The sequence below is a fragment of the Lissotriton helveticus genome, chromosome 3_1 (assembly GCF_964261635.1).
Source record: "Lissotriton helveticus chromosome 3_1, aLisHel1.1, whole genome shotgun sequence".
Taxonomy (NCBI): Eukaryota; Metazoa; Chordata; class Amphibia; order Caudata; family Salamandridae; genus Lissotriton; species Lissotriton helveticus.
Window position 1 is genome coordinate 450295763 of NC_136061.1, and position 16548 is coordinate 450312310.

The window sequence follows — 16548 nt, forward strand, 5'->3', positions numbered from 1 at the left end:
CGGAGGGGGTGTGGTGCTGAAGTTGTGGGTATTGAGGGGCATAGTGTGCAGAAAATCTGGTCTACTGAGGGATTGAGAGATTGGTTGGGGCAATGATCTGCTACGTACCTGCTAACGTGCACAATGGTCTAACTGTGTGAGGAGGGGCCGGGCCGCGTGATGATAGGTACTTAAGAGGCACTTTTACCCCCCCCCATGCCCTCGAGCCCCCTCCTCCAAAAAAAAGAAAGAAACTTGCTGAGACTGGTGCTGCTGTCATTGGGGTTTTTCACAACTCTTAATCAGGCCATCCAGGATTTCACGATGTGCAAACAAATTGTGAAATCAACAGTTTTATAGAACTACTGCTTTTTTTTACAAAAATGCTTGCAAAATCCTTTTATTGGCCCAGCATTGACCCCTGGGCCAAATAAAAGGAGGAGGTCGGCGAGCAGGTGAGGTGTTTGTTTTTTCACCTGCTGTGTTGCATCCACCTGCCTGGAGGTTCCTGGAGGACACTGCTGCTGCTAGGAGGAAGCAGTAATTAGAACCCCGCTCTTCTGCATACCCAAAGGGCCTGTAGCTAGGTATCTGAGGGCAGCTATTTCCCTCACTAGGAGGCATCATCAAGAAGAACATTGGTGGCCTCTTCTGGACCACAGTGTACATTTTGGGAGCCCTTCAACTTGCCTGATGTGCAGTAACAGTTGCAGTGGTGGGCTGCGACAAAGTGCCTGCTTCTTTCAGAAGTGCTGAAATCGTCTTGGCAAACTACAATGCTGCTGAGACTGCCCGCACTGCCCCAGGAGCAACACAACAGTCCTGCTTAAACATATGGATGCTATATCATTATCCCAATATCAACAGTGCAGGCTAGGTGTGAAGTGCTGATACTATTGGTAACATCGGTAGAGACATACTAAGAAGTGGTGCTAGTCCTTCTGTGATGTGCCAGCACAATCTCAGTACAATTGTCCTGCTGAGAGGCACCAGTATTCCATTAGCTGTATAAAGCTCCTGCCAGGTGGGAAGGAGTAATCTCAGAGCATATAATATTTTTCTTCTGAAAAATTCAATGACTGCCCTAGTAACACTAAGAAATACTACGACATGCAAGTACTGTCTTTATTAAAAATACCACAGTCCTGCAGAAGAATTCCAGTGTGTTTTAATGCACCTTCTGAGGCATTCACGAGGCATAACTTCCCAGTTCATGTAAGATACATCATTATTATGTCAGGTGATTGAGCAGGGAAGAGACAAAATATTTTGTGAACCCCTTGTAAAGTTAAACTCTCATAACCATAACAGAATTAACAGAATGAAGCATGTTAACTGATCAACAAAATGCACTTAAACATTTTACATTACACATTGGAAACTAATTGCTGTTTGCAAAAATAATATACTACTAATTGTAAACGAGTCACACTAATATAGACCTGTAATAATATATATTTAATCAAATAAGCGTGTGTATTTGTGCTTAAAAGTAGAGAAAAATATTTCATGGCAGGAGAAAAATACAATAGGTAAGTTAAATGATGCTATCTGTTTGCTTATGCTAGGTAACAACTAACTGGGAAAATTAGAATGGAGGGAAGTAAACAGAAGGGCTATAATTCTAAATCTAATTTATGTTGTGTTTGTTTTTGCATTAGTTCTAATTGACACCTGCGCGGCTTGACTGTGGAAAATAGCTGTTTACTGAATCGTTGACATCACTTCGAGATGTGCGTTTGGTAGATTGTGTGAATATAATGGCCTGTACATGGAGTCAGCGATGTCAAGGTCAGCTTGGTCTAAAGTGAGGAAGCATGCCAAAGGATGCCTGCATCTAAAATCGTGTGAAAGAAACAGCATTGAAAAATAATAATGAAAAGTGTTACAAAAGGAGAATGACAAGCACAAATCTGAGATGAATGCCATGGGAAAGATTTTGAGGATGACATTGCTAAAATGCAAACTGGTTTGGCAAGGAGTACATCCGGTGATCATCACCACCCCTCTAATGGACCAATCAAAAATAACTGTGGACCCTAAAAGATTCAATTTTAAGTTAGATAGTTAGAGAAATAGGGTATAAAAAGGTCTGTGCAAAAGAGAGAAAAAAAGGTTACTCCACAGATTTTATTTTGCACCATGACATGCTGTCAGTTTGGCCAATTTTATGGTGGTAGAGACTTTGAAATATTTTTGGACTTTACCTTTTGATGGAGCAAAGAAGATGATCAAATGCAGAGTTTTTATTTTGGAAGGGAGGCATTGAGGAGAATAGAGAGACACTTTGGGAACCTATGCGACTCTGTCATTTGCTTATGACAGATGGGTAATATATTTTTCTAAATTTCATTTTCTTTAACATGTACTAATTAAAATGCTTAAAGTTTGCTTGTCTAAATAAATACAATATTTTGTATAAATGTCATGACTGAATAAATGCTAAAGTTATAGGATTACTATGATTGAGCTGGCCTTAATCACCATCAACTGATTTCTACTAGTTGGTCCAGCGACCAAATAGCAGTTGGTCCAGCGACCAAATAGCAGAGTACCTTGATGTATTGTTTTCCGGGTTAACAGGTTAGCATTGATATCGGAAATGTTGAAATGTATATAATGTATAAAGTATAGAGTTTAGGTACCCCGCTAACCAGCAGCTCGCCTTCTTTCTCGCTGATTCAGGAGTAGTGTGTGTGTGTGTGTGTGTTACTCGCGATGCTATGGGCCCCACCGATGAGTAGAAATAAGTTGCTCCGGGGTTAAGTGGGATGAGTATTGAGGGTTGTTGGAGAGCTCCGCTGGATCACAGGTCCCACAAATGTTACAAGGGAGGGAAGTTGATGTATGCAGGTCACTCCACCAGGACCAAGGACTTATCTGCCCACCCTGTTAGACCCAAATGACTCTCATAGCTCCCATTCAGCACTCATTCCCCACTCACGCACCACCAGCGAAGCAGACTGAGCTGTAACATATATGAGGCAAGGGGGATGGTGGAAGGTCAAGGTGACCTCAGACATGTCTATTCTGCAGGAAATGGTGTATGTTCTACGGTGCCTTGTTCTCTTCATGTGGGCACAGGGTTCAGGGCTTTCTGAACCCAGTAGTGAATGGGTCACATACAATGAAGTAACAATGGCCCCTCAGCCCCTGCGTTGTGTGCACGGGTGACGGGTCCCTGGCCTGAAAGCTCCTGCCTAACTGGGTCCACAGCATGGGGGGCACTTTGCAGGGGGTCCTCTCAAGGTTTGTTACACCACTGCAATGACATTTGTGTTTCCTACCCCATGTTACATGGAGGCTTTTGTCTTTTTGGCAGGCTGCTAACATCCACCTTTTAATGACCACAACCCACTCTCCTCCCTTTGCTTGCATTTACATACCGTCTGAAGGATCCACACGTTTCTGGGAACTGCACTTCGTGTTTCCTATGCCTGTGGCACTGCCTCTTCGAGTAGGGGTTGTTTACCTGTGCCATCAGAAAGGCCTGAACGCAGCACACACAACATATTCAGCAAATCACAAGTGGACTTAAACGTTCATGCGGTAAATCACTAATATCTCATATGTCCGCCTCAAAGATGAAATGACCACATGGATCTTTCACAACGGAAAATCTCCATGCCTTTAGAGCATCACACGTTCAGTGAGCATAGAACACTGCCAACTTCCCACATTTGTGAGGTGACCACAAACACAAGAGTTGGTGGAGAAACAGTCATTTAATACCGTTCAACTCCTCAGCTTCCAGGGAATAAACAAATAGTCCCAGAAGCATTGAATACATACATTCTATCACCAAGGTAATGACCAACCCGGTGATAACAGAACATTAATACATCATAGACATGGCTGACATTACTACAATTTGTCAGACCACTATCGAACTGGCAGTATATTCCCTTCCCAAACAAAATCTCTCTTGCCCTAGCAGAACACGAGTAGACAGGAAACTCCATATCTCTCTACACATGGCAGGAAACCACTGAAGTGGGACAGCTCTAACCCTCCCGGGTGTGTGTACAGGCACCTCCTTTTAATTGTCCATTTGTCTGTGAAGCTATAATTATAGAAAGGCAGTGCCCAAATATTCATATATCTGGCACGTGACACTTGAAGTGTGCGCAGGCATGAGGTGAAATCTCCCTACCCAGGGCAAACCACATTCACCCACATCTCCCTCAACAGGGCATATCACAAGCGAAGTGAACAAATGCATCATCCCTCCTCTGACAGATAATTTCAATTTTTGTGCCGCTAAATTCCCGTTTTTGTGCCGCAACATTGACTAATTTATGCCGCAATATCATGGGGGTCAAATTAATACATGTTTTGCTGAGATAAGAGCTTGGAAACACAGATCAGTTATTTTTTCTTTGCATTTCTGATTTCTGTGGTAAAAAAAAACACGACTTAACTTGGAGATTTTTAATGTATGAGCTGGAGATGCGGAAAAGAAGCACACTGTCCCGGTCTGGAGGAAACAACACCATTGACACCCCCAGATGGTAAAATTAACTATAAAATCAGACAGCTGCCACCAAAAGAAAAAGATGCAAAAACATTTTCAATTGACTTCACCCATGTGCGGGTCTAAAAGAAGCCCTGCTAACCAATATTCTAATTTCACACTGCCTCACATATATTTATAAATTCATATTGACTGTATATTGGCTAATGGCATTTTCTAATGAGTATGGAAAGAACGTTTTGTAAAACATTTTCTGAGCATTAAAAAACATTACAGCTGTACAATGTCTACAGTTTGAGATATTAACCACTTGTCTACATGATCCCATCAGGTGGCTCATGGCGCCCCCGCCGCTGTATCTCCTGTACTCCAGGGTCACATCTAGTATCGATGTACTCTGTATTTGGGCTCTTCATAGAAGATCTGTACCCATCATTCACATGACAGGAGTGGATGTCATTGAGGTGAAACTGATCATAAAGGTTTGAGCAGTTGTCTGTGAAGTTCATCATCTGTCCTCCAAAATCGCCCCTCCTGTAACCACGGATTCTGAAGGAACCGATGCTGTAATGATAAAAAGAGCAATGAATTAACATGGATTTGAAGTTGGTAGATTTTCACTAGATACCATATCTGTCGGGTTTTGTTATGTTATTTATTCCCTTGTTGCTTTAAGAGCTCGTGATGTGCTCTGTAGAATGTGTGATGTCAGGGTTGGAATGTGGACTGATGGGGTTGAAGGGTGGCAGTTATGCTGTAGTGGATCCTGGGACGGAGCTACCTCCTGGCACTCACCTGTATTGTTAGCTTATCTTAATAAAGCTATCATCTATATCTGCCTGCGTCCCTTCATTACAATTGGCGACGATGGACAAATGAAGGAACCCATTAATATGAAGAGGAAACCTTTTCTGGTGATTTTTATCGACTTCAGGAATTAAAGAGGAACAACCTTAAGTGTGGACACTGTTGTATATATTTCCTACTTCTATTTTCATTACTACCTTACCTCATTGCGTTCCAGAATGTAAGTGGCTCTGAACTCCTCCTGGTATTCTAGGTTGAGTCAGTTTGTGCCTGGCCAGCTCCTTATGAAGATGTCTTGCTGTTAAACTGCGCAATAAACCAATTGCTATGCACAGAAGTCTCCAAGGTATTTACTACAATTTATGGCGACGATTTGAAGCTGGTCAGAGATACCTGTGGTCATCTTCGACGTTCCAAGAAGATTTAGGTCGTTTTTGTGCTAACATAACAGCGGACGAGTGATCTTCTAAAAAGGTGAAGAACCCGACGTGTGCAGCCTCTCTGTCTACTCTACGCCAGCAAAATTTGGGACAATTGTAGGACAATCGTGAGTACAGCGTTTCAAGCGCGAGCACATCGGCAACCGGTACTGTTGCTAGGCGCGCTGTATATGATGTCACCGCGTTAGTCAAACGCAGCTCAAGCACTCACGCATGCGCAATCACCTTAGCGCAAAGCATCTATGCGTTCCACGCCTCACGCTGATGCGTTCCAAGCCTCGAACTGAAGTGGCGGCCATTTTATAGAGTATTTACATCGTAATTACAGTGTCTAAAGAATTTCTTCGAGCGTTTTCGAGCAGAAGCCTAACGATCAATAAGCATAGAAGTTCCTCAAAGGACTGTTCTGAACAAAATCTAACTGTGCACTGAATCTAATTGAAGGTATGTCAAAAAAACGGAATTTTACATTTTAGCTAAAAAAAACAAAAAATAAATAAATAAATAAATATTGTGAACTCTTCCATATTGACTTTTCAACTGGTTATTTTATATATAAATAATTCAAATTTATAACATGACACAACAAATCCTGGTTACCTTACCACCACAATTTTTAGCTGAACCTGGCACACCAGAAATACCATGGGAAGATTGGTATATAATGTTTGACAACTACCTCGAAGCACTAGATGGTCAAGAATTCTCAGCAAAAAAAAAAAAAGCTATTCTTTTAAGCACACTTGGCAAAGAGGGGCAGAGAGTCTTCAGATTTTTACCTATAGCCTTAAGAGCTAATGGGCAAGAAATGGACGATGAGTTCAAGGAAGCTGTAGCAAGATTGGAAGTAAGATTCTCGAAAGAAGAGAATCTAGTCATGAACCATTATAAATTTTACACTCAACGACAAAAGGAGTCTGAATCTATAGATGATTTTGTAGCTCAACTCAGAGAGTTGTCCATCAAATGTAAATTCGGTGTCATGACTGACGAACTCATTAGAGATCAACTTATAGTACAATGTTCAAATAAGAAAATTCAGGAAAGGTTATGGGCAGCAAAGAATCCTTCGCTCAAGGATGCCATTGATCTAGCAAAGGTCATAGAGGAATCTAGCAAATGTATGAAGGCTCTCGATTCCCACAAAGTGAACCCTCAACAAGAAGTATCAGTAGTTTCTGATAAGAAAAGCCTGACGGAATGTGAACATTGTGGTGGGGATAACATTGCAGTGGTAAAGTATAAGCCAAAATTTCCACAAAAGAAAAATTTCACTAGCTACAAAGTGTGCAATACATGTGGAAGTAGTAGTCATTCTTCGGAAGCAAAGTTTTGTTTTGCGGCAAACAAGGAATGTCTCAAGTGTGGCAGAATGGGACACTTCTCGAAGATGTGCAAGGCAAAACCTAAGCAAAGAGTTGCTACTGTTGAGGATTACCTTCTTGAAGGAGAAGCTGAGAGACTTTTAGTAATCGATGAAATAGATGTCGTTGGTGAGGATCCTAGACAGAACAGACCGAAGGCTATTTTCAAGATTGACTCTCATGAAGTGTCATTGATGGTAGATACAGGGTCACGTCATACCATCATTCCCAGATTTATTTTTGACACTTTCTGGAAAGGGATGAATTTGAACGAAAGTGACATATCACCTAAGGGTTTCAATGGCCAGAAGATAGAAATTCTTGGTTTCTTTGAATCCGACATCTGTTTTGAAAAGAGATCAACTTGGGGCAAAGTGTACGTTTCCATTGATGGTCCTCCCATCCTAGGCTGGATTCATCAATATGATTTGTACATTGTCATCAATCCAAGAGCCAAGAATCAGATCATGGTAGTGGATGATGACACTATAGAATCCATTCTTGATGAATTTAGTTCGGTGTTCAAAGCTGAACTTGGTGAGCTGAGAGGTTACTCTCACTTCATCAAGCTGAAGAAGAACAGCTTACCTGTACAACACCGGGTCAGAAGGATTCCCATCTCTATCCGTGAGGATGTGAGTGCACTGATTGAGGAGATGCTTCAGTCTGGAGTCATAGAACCAACCGAAGCATCAGCCTGGGTTTCTCCTGTAGTTATTTCTAAGAAAGCTGATGGTAAACTTAGGTTCTGTGTGGACCTCAGGGCCTTAAATAAGTGTATTGTAGCAGACACCTTTCCCTTACCAAACATCTCAGAGATGGTGTCAACTCTTCAGGGAGCAAAATACTTCTCAAAACTGGACCTGAAGAGTGCCTATCACCAAGTCAAGCTTCATGAGTCCTCGAAACATATCACCGCCTTTATCACTCCGGAAGGCATCTTTCAATTCACTCGCCTTCCCTTTGGTTTGATATCGGCGGCGAGTGTATTCCAAAGGTTAGTCACTGAAATTTTCAAGGGGTTAAAAAATGTAGTGTTCTTCCAGGACGACATCCTGGTTTTTGGCGAATCTGTTGCTGAACACAATCATGTCCTGAGGAATGTCCTACATAGGATCTGGGACACTGGTCTTACCTTGCGGAAAGAGAAATGTTCCTTTCTAGTTGAGGACATTGAATATCTGGGTCATGAGATATCCTCTAGTGGAGTAAAACCAAAGAAAGATCTCATGGAGGCTATACGTTCTGCTCCTTGTCCTACTGACAAGGACCAGTTACGTTCTTTCATGGGATTGATAGAGTACTATTCTAAATTTGTAGAGAAATTTTCAGAAAAAACACTACCCTTGAGAACCTTACTTAAGAAAGGATGCAAATTTGTGTGGGGACATGAACTGGAAGTGTGCTTTAATGACATCAAGGACGCCATTTCCATTGCAAAAGTCTTAGCACCTTTTGATACAATTTTTTTTTAACGTTGTTAGTTGATGCTAGTGCTTGTGGAGTTGGTGCTGTTCTGATGCAGTCACATAAAGATGGCGAGAGGCCCATTGCTTTTGCTTCCCGCACTCTTTCTCGATGTGAACAGAATTACTCGGTCATCGAGAAAGAGGCTTTAGCTGCCGCATGGGGCACACATCATTTCCGCACTTATTTGTGGGGTACACGATTCAATCTCAAGACTGACCATAAGCCGCTTATCAGGATACTTTCCCCTGGTGGTGCAGCCTGCAGTTCCCCAAGGTTGGCGAGGTTAGCTTCCAAATTCCAGGAGTATCACTTTGATATATCTCACATACAGGGTTGGAGAAACTTTCAGGCTGATTGTTTATCTAGGTTGGCTGTACCGACTAAGTCTCAATCTAGTGAGACGTTCAGTCTTGAGGGTACTGATGAAAGCATTGCTTGGATTAATGATGTTATTTTCCTAGGTGCTAGTTCTTTTTCGCGTATAGATTGGTTGGAGGCTATGTCTAAAGATTGTGTTTTGCAGGAAGTCATTCAATTGATCAAATTGGGTACACAGAGAGAAAGTTGTGTCCATGTTTCTGTACATCCTTTCCTAAAGATTATTGATGAATTGTCTGTATGTGAAGATAATGTCATAATGCGTGGAGACAAATTTGTTCCTCCTGCTGATTTGAGACCCAAACTTATTGCTATAGCACATGAAGGGCATTTGGGACAAACATTAACACAACAAAGACTCAAGTTGAACTTTTGGTGGCCCAGTATGGACTCATCCACCTCTTCCTGGGTTGAAGATTGTCCTACCTGTAAGATGGGAGAGAAAAGATTGAACATTTCTGCAGGTTCTCAGATAGGGGAGTTGAAGTTTCCAGAAGTACCGTGGCATACTATATGTCTTGACTTTATAGGTCCAATGAATGAACTACCTGTGTCTCAGAGGTTTGCTATTGTTGTAGTAGATTGTTTTTCAAAATGGTTGTCAGTCGAATTTTTGAAGGACATCACTACTGATACGACCATAAGATATTTGAGGTCATTGTTTTTCATGGAAGGTTTTCCTAATGTCATCATTACTGACAACGGAACACAGTTGGTTTCTCATGACATGCGCTCATTTCTAGCAAGTTCTGGTATTTCACATCACAGAACATCACTCTACAATCCCCAAGGGAATGGTCTTTGTGAGCGTTTAAACAGGTTAGTCAAAGGAACCATCCAGATGGCTGTTTCTAAGGGTTCCTCAGCTTCAGGTATGGTTCGTGAAATGGTTTATGCTTATTGCACTACTTTACATGGTTCTCAGAACAAGTCTCCCTTTGAGATAATGAGAGGTAGGACCCCCAGTACGAAACTGACTCCCTCTTGGCTTAAAGATTTAGTCTCTCAATCAGATGTGACAAAAAAATGCTCTTACGTCTGGGTCCTTTACTTCAGCTGTACAGACGTCCTCTAGCAATAAGGTGGTGGAGCCCGTTCCTAGCAAAATATCTAAAGGTGACCTCGTTAAAGTGAAATCCGATAGGATTTCTGGAGGTTTGTCTGAATTCAGAGGTCCCTTTTTAGTGAAGAAAGTTTACCCTTACTATGTGGTGCTCTCCAATGGAGAGAAATGGAGTTTGAGGAGAGTGGCTCTATATCAGAAAGCTTGTTCTGATACTGGTTCTCAAATATCTGATACTGATTCTCCTCAGGTTCAACATGATTGTAATAGTGGTTCTTCTGGTTACATGTTCATCTCTTCTCATGTTCCATCTTCCTCCAATTCTGTAGAAGGGTTGAGTAGGAGGGATGGTGGCGGCGATGCTCCTGATGTTCCATCCAGTAGTGGAGCATCAAACCAGTCTGTTCTTTCACCAATCCATGACCTACATCAGCCACCTTCAAAATGTCCAAGATCTCGTAGACCACCGTTATATCTAAATGATTACTGTTGTGATTGAACAGACATCTAATGAACCAAGGTATTTTCCCCATTTTATCATTGTTCCTTGTTTTATCTTTTTCCTAATAATCTTCTTTTAGTTACGAGTAGGTAATTACTTTTCTCATGACATTTATTTCTTTTGTTTTCAACGAGAGAAGATGTGTTGTATATTATTCCTACTTCTATTTTCATTACTACCTTACCTCATTGTGTTCCAGAATGTAAGTGGCTCTGAACTCCTCCTGGTATTCTAGGTTGAGTCAGTTTGTGCCTGGCCAGCTCCTTATGAAGATGTCTTGCTGTTAAACTGCGCAATAAACCAATTGCTATGCACAGAAGTCTCCAAGGTATTTACTACAGACACCTCGAACACTTTATCTCCGGTGGAGGGAATCACTCTGGACACGCCGGTGTATGTGGAAAAGGTAGCGTAACAGAATAAGATTACTTATCTCCTTTAAGTTGGCTGGCCCCGGTCGCAAGGTTTCCGTTGAAGAATATTCCGAGCGGCATTTTTTTTTAAGTGGGATCGAGATCCAGCACGCGCCGCGCGCAGCTGTAGCGCGAGAGACAGAAGCTGCCTGGAGACACCGGATGATGTCAAAGTTAGAGGAAAGACCCTAACTACGTGAGGCCACGTTGCGTGATCTTACGTGGTGGACATCTTTATTGCTTTTCCTGTTCCACCGGAGCAACGCGAATGAGGAGATGGTTTCTGTAAACAAATCTGAACAGATCTACGCAATGAAAAGGAATTAACGGTGACTTTATTTTTTTTTCTTCCTTTTCTCTTGAGTAATTCCTCCTTATTGACTCATATAAAATATAAGACATGTTGGGCGCAGAGTGAAATTATTTTTAAGGCAGAACAGTATTTTTTTTTAATACAGGTGAGGGAGTCGGGCAGGAGCAAACAGATTTGCCACTATTTCTCTTGGTGTATTATTCGAATTATTAAAAAAAAAAAACTGTGGAAGTTGTATGTGATGGACCAAGGTGATACAAGTGAAGCCAGTGGAAGTACAAGTATAGTAATGGCTCAACAGAATTTTATGATTATTCCCCCTGAACCTTTTTGGGCAACTGGTACAAAGCCGGTTATTAAATGGATTGAGTGGAAGGAGTATTTTATAAACTATGTTGAAGCGATCGATGAAGGAAAGAAAATTAAACCGGAGCAAAAGAAAAGGATTTTATTACATTCATTGGGCCCGATTGGTTTGAAAACTCATTCACGCATGAGCAAGGTTGAGGACTTAAATTTGGATGTTTTTGAAAATTGCATTAAAGACATGGATAAATATTTCGCACCCAAGGTATGCATTGGTGTAACGAGGCATAAGTTCTTCCAAAGAAAACAAACAAAACAGGAGACTGTTGATGACTGGGTGGACGACTGAAGAAGTTGGCTATTGATTGCAATTTCAGAGACTTACACGATGAACTAATAAGGGACCAACTGGTTATGCATAACAATAATACTACATTACAGGATAGGTTATGGGTGAATGGCGATGCGCCTTTGGATGATGTTTTGGCCATTATGAGAAAAGCAGAAATGTCGGGCAGGTGTTCATCGGTGGTAAAAGAAACAGAAGAGGATAAGAGCGCAAATACAGTTTGTAAAATACAGACCACCTACAAACCACAGAATAAATTTCAACCAGGCTTACAGGGAAAGGAGTTAAGCCAACCTTCTAGATTTCAGAAATTTGATGTGAAAAGAGAGGAACGAAGATGCTATCGCTGTGATAGCAAGGAACACTTAGCATACAGCAGAAATTGTCCTGCTTTAAGAAAGAAATGTTCAATATGTGGATTATTAGGCCATTTTAGCAAAATGTGTCGAAGAAGAAGCAATGTTAAATACATATGGGATGAGGAGGAAATTGAACAGGTTGAGGATGAAAGTGAATGTGTGAAAAATGTAAGAGGAAATTATGTGATTAATATTTCGGAAGAGTCGTTACAAGGCAAACCCCTATGTAATATCTCCTTGGGAGGTGTGGTTGTGGAGGTATATGCGGACTCTGGGTCTCCCTACACTATTGTCAATGAGGATGTATGGAAGAAGAATTTTGTGGGTAAAATTGGAGGACAGTTGTATGAGTCGGATATTAACCCCATTGGATTCACAGGCAAGAGGATTCAAATGCTAGGTTACAGATGGCTAACATTTTTGTTTAAGAGAAGGAACACAAGAGGGAAGTTGTATGTATCTAAGATTGGGCCGTCGGTATTGGGGTGGTTTGACCAGAAAAATTTGAACATCATCCTAGACCCCAATAGTGAGGAGAAAGTGTTGGTGGTGGATGAGCAAAGTAAATTGAGTGATGTTTTACGCAAAGAATTTCCAAGAGTATTTAGTGAAGTGTTGGGGAAGTTACAAGGTTTTGAGCATAAAATACAACTTAAGACTAACGCGGTACCTAAGGTTCACAAGGTGAGACCCATTCCGATGTTAATCAGAGAGGAAGTAAGAAAAGAGTTGCAAGGTCTGTTAGCGAAGGGGATCATAGAAGAAGTGGAGGCGTCTGAGTGGATTAGTCCTATTGTTGTCGCACGTAAGCCTAACGGCAAGATCCGGCTGTGCATTGATTTACGCCATCTTAATAATAACATTGTTGTGGAGAAATTTCCATTACCGAAAATTAAAGAAATGGTCTCCCTGTTGGATGGTGCTTCATGGTTCTCTACCATAGACCTTTCAGCTGCGTATCACCAGGTGGAGTTAGAACCGGAGTCAAGGAGTCTTACGGCATTCATCACGCCGTTTGGTTGTTATCAGTTCAAACGGATGCCTTTCGGGCTGGCATCAGCTGCTGCTGTCTTCCAGCGACTGATGTACAGATTGTTAGGGAACATGGAGATGATCTCATTTTTCCAGGATGATATTTTAGTTGCTGCTAAGGACCAGGAAGAGCATGATGTCAAGCTAAGACAAGTTTTAAAGGTGTTGGAGAAAGCTGGGCTTACTGTTGAGTTGTCAAAATGTAAATTTAGTCAGAGGAACGTATCTTATTTAGGTCACATTATTAGTGAAGAAGGTGTCAGGCCCAAACCGGAATTGATTGAGAATATCGTGAACTCGGGAGCACCTTGTACCAAAGAAGAGGTGAGGGCATTCCTTGGGATGGCGGAGTATTGTGCGAAATTTGTGAGCAATTTTGCATCTAAGACCTTTAACATAAGGAATTTGCTGAAAAAAAATATCAAATTTGACTGGACAAAGGATTGCCAAGACGAATTTGTTAGGATCAAAGATGATTTACAACATGTCAATGCCTTAGCTAGTTTTAACCCTAATTATGAATCTTTGTTGACAACTGATGCCAGTGATAAGGGTCTGGGGGCTGTGTTAGCACAAGTGGATGGTCAAGGGAAAGAAAGGATAATTTTATTTGCTTCCAGAGCACTGTCACCTGCTGAGGTAAGGTATCCTATCATTGAGAGGGAGGCGTTAGCGTGTGCGTGGGCATTGGAGCATTTCAGAGCTTTTGTTTGGGGCAAACCAGTGGTCATTCGCACGGATCACCGACCGTTGGTGAAAATTTTGTCATCGGAGGGGATTTCTGGAGCTTCAGCAAGAATGGCCAGGTTATCCTTGCGCATGAGAGAGTACATATACAAGATGATTTACTTACCTGGCAGGGACAATCTAGTTGCTGATTGTTTGTCGAGATTGCCTTCTCCACTTGAAGAGTGTGCAGATGACCCTTGGGGTGCTTTTAATGTAGCTCTGGTGCACGATTCGGGAGCTCCTGCTATTAGCAACGAAGAATGGTTAGTAGAGCAGGAGAAGGATGTGGAACTCAAGAGGGTTCTAGAATATATATGGAAGGGGTGGCCTAAGAAATGTTTCAGAGATGATGGGTTAAAAGCCTTTTGGGAGGTAAGAATGGAGTTATCTCTCGAAAAGAATGTACTCTTTAGGGGCGATAGAGTCATTCCCCCTGTCTCGTTGAGACAAAAGATTTTGGAATTATGCCATGAAGGGCATTTTGGAATTGGTAGGAACAAAGTGATTGTTAAAAATATGTTTTGGTGGCCAGGGGTTGATAAGGATACGGAGAAATTTGTGAGGAGTTGTAAGGTTTGTTGTTCTGCTGACAAGACTCTCAGAACTCTGAAACCAAGCATGAGTGAGGGATTGATTCCTGGTCTTCCCTGGGATACCATTGCTGTCAACATTATTGGACCTTTGGGTGCCATGAGTGAATTTGGTCTGGTTGCTATAGACTTATTTACTAAGTAGCCTATAGTCAGGTTTGTTGACAAGGCGGACACTGTTTCTGTTTTGAAATTTCTAGATAAGATTTTTATCATGGAAGGTCTGCCAAGTTGTATTCTCACTGATAATGGCATTCAGTTTCTGTCGCATATGGCTGAGGAGTATTTTCGGAAATGTGGTGTTAGGCATAAAACTTCTGCTTTATACAATCCTAGTGGCAACGGCACTGTCGAGAGATTCAATAGAGTGATCAAGGGGGTGATTCAGGCTGCTGTTAACAAGGGGTTGGATTGGAAAGTTCAGGTGCAGAAAGCGGTGTGGTCTTATAGAATTACATCACAGACTGGCGTTGGTCTCTCCTCATTTGTCATGATGAGAGGAAGGTTGCCTAGGAGCAAAGTTAACCCTGGGTGGTTGGTGAAAGGGAAAGTGTCTCAGTGGTCTCCTTCTAAAGTTAAGAAGGACTTGGAGCTGCTCCACGCTAGGAGCAAGAATTATTATGATGCTCATCATGGTACGAAAGACATACATATTGCTGAAGGAGACTGGGTGCGTGTGAGGAAGCCTGGGAAGGTACCGAAGGGAGAGAGTTGTTTTGATCCACCAAAACAGGTTAAGGAAGTGTTGAGAAATGCTGTAAGACTAAGTGATGGGAGAGTGTGGAACATGAAAAGTATTGCCATTAATCCTGAACAAAGCAATATGGAGTGTACTGTGGTGAGTGGTGAACGGAATGGTTACATTGGATTGAAGATCATTTTGAAAATAGTTGTTTGCAATCCCAACTTGCGGATGTGGGAGACAACAGTAGGGGTGTCTTAGTAGACTCTTCTGTTGTCAGTTAGTCCGTTGGTGAGAAGGGGGGAGGGGTTGCTGATAGCGATGTTATTTCTGAGTCTGACGCTAACAGTGGCATGGGTGGTTCCGCCGCTGTGGGAAGGGAGCATGGAAAAAGAACTTGTGTTTTACCTTCATGGCTTAAGGACTATGTTACTTAATGTTCTATGATTTATCTATTCATTTAAAAAAAAAATTTTTTTATTATCTTCTGTTTATTTTATTTTCTTGCTTCTTTTGATTAAGGGAGGGGGATGTGTTATGTTATTTATTCCCTTGTTGCTTTAAGAGCTCGTGATGTGCTCTGTAGAATGTGTGATGTCAGGGTTGGAATGTGGACTGATGGGGTTGAAGGGTGGCAGTTATGCTGTAGTGGATCCTGGGACGGAGCTACCTCCTGGCACTCACCTGTATTGTTAGCTTATCTTAATAAAGCTATCATCTATATCTGCCTGCGTCCCTTCATTACAGGTTTGCTCTCAGTTCATCTGTTTCAGCTAGTCTTTTCCCAGAACCATGTTCTTTCTTCTAACTGCAAGAGAAAGATCACTATTTCTGATATAATGTGGAGTGTTCTAAATGTCCACCACACGAGAGTTATGGGAAGATATCACATGTTGATATTTCTACAATTATAGAAGTAAAGAAAAAACTTTAATCCACTACTGTAAGTGTTGTGGATAACCTATGCGTCAGCACATGAGGGGGCCATCACCACCCTCTAACATCACCAAAAGCAGGTTCAAAGATTTTTTCGGTACTTTATTTACCAGACTTTTATCACATGCTTCTTCTATCGTTCAGTAAAAAATGTAATAGTGTTTATTGGTTCTATTTTGTCAGATAAAACACCTCTGCAAGATCGTCAACGGTGTTAAACTTCAAGCCTATATGAGGCCATGTGACCCTAAACAGCATTCAAATGGAATTTCAAGAAATAGCATTTCAAGGAAATACATCCTCAAGCCTCAATAATGAAATTATAAGCATTGAAGGCGTATTTAATTCATTCAGGGTTAACT

At 41.6% G+C, this 16548-nt stretch overlaps 1 long non-coding RNA gene across 1 annotated transcript in view; it reads right to left on the reverse strand.

Moving 5' to 3' along the window:
* Positions 1-1090: 1090 nt before the first annotated feature.
* Positions 1091-16548, reverse strand: part of LOC144824587 (uncharacterized) — a 100859-nt gene continuing 85401 nt past the window's right edge. The window contains exon 3 of the long non-coding RNA XR_013609022.1: positions 1091-5017. This is a non-coding gene — a long non-coding RNA (uncharacterized LOC144824587). The remainder of the gene's footprint in view (positions 5018-16548) is intronic.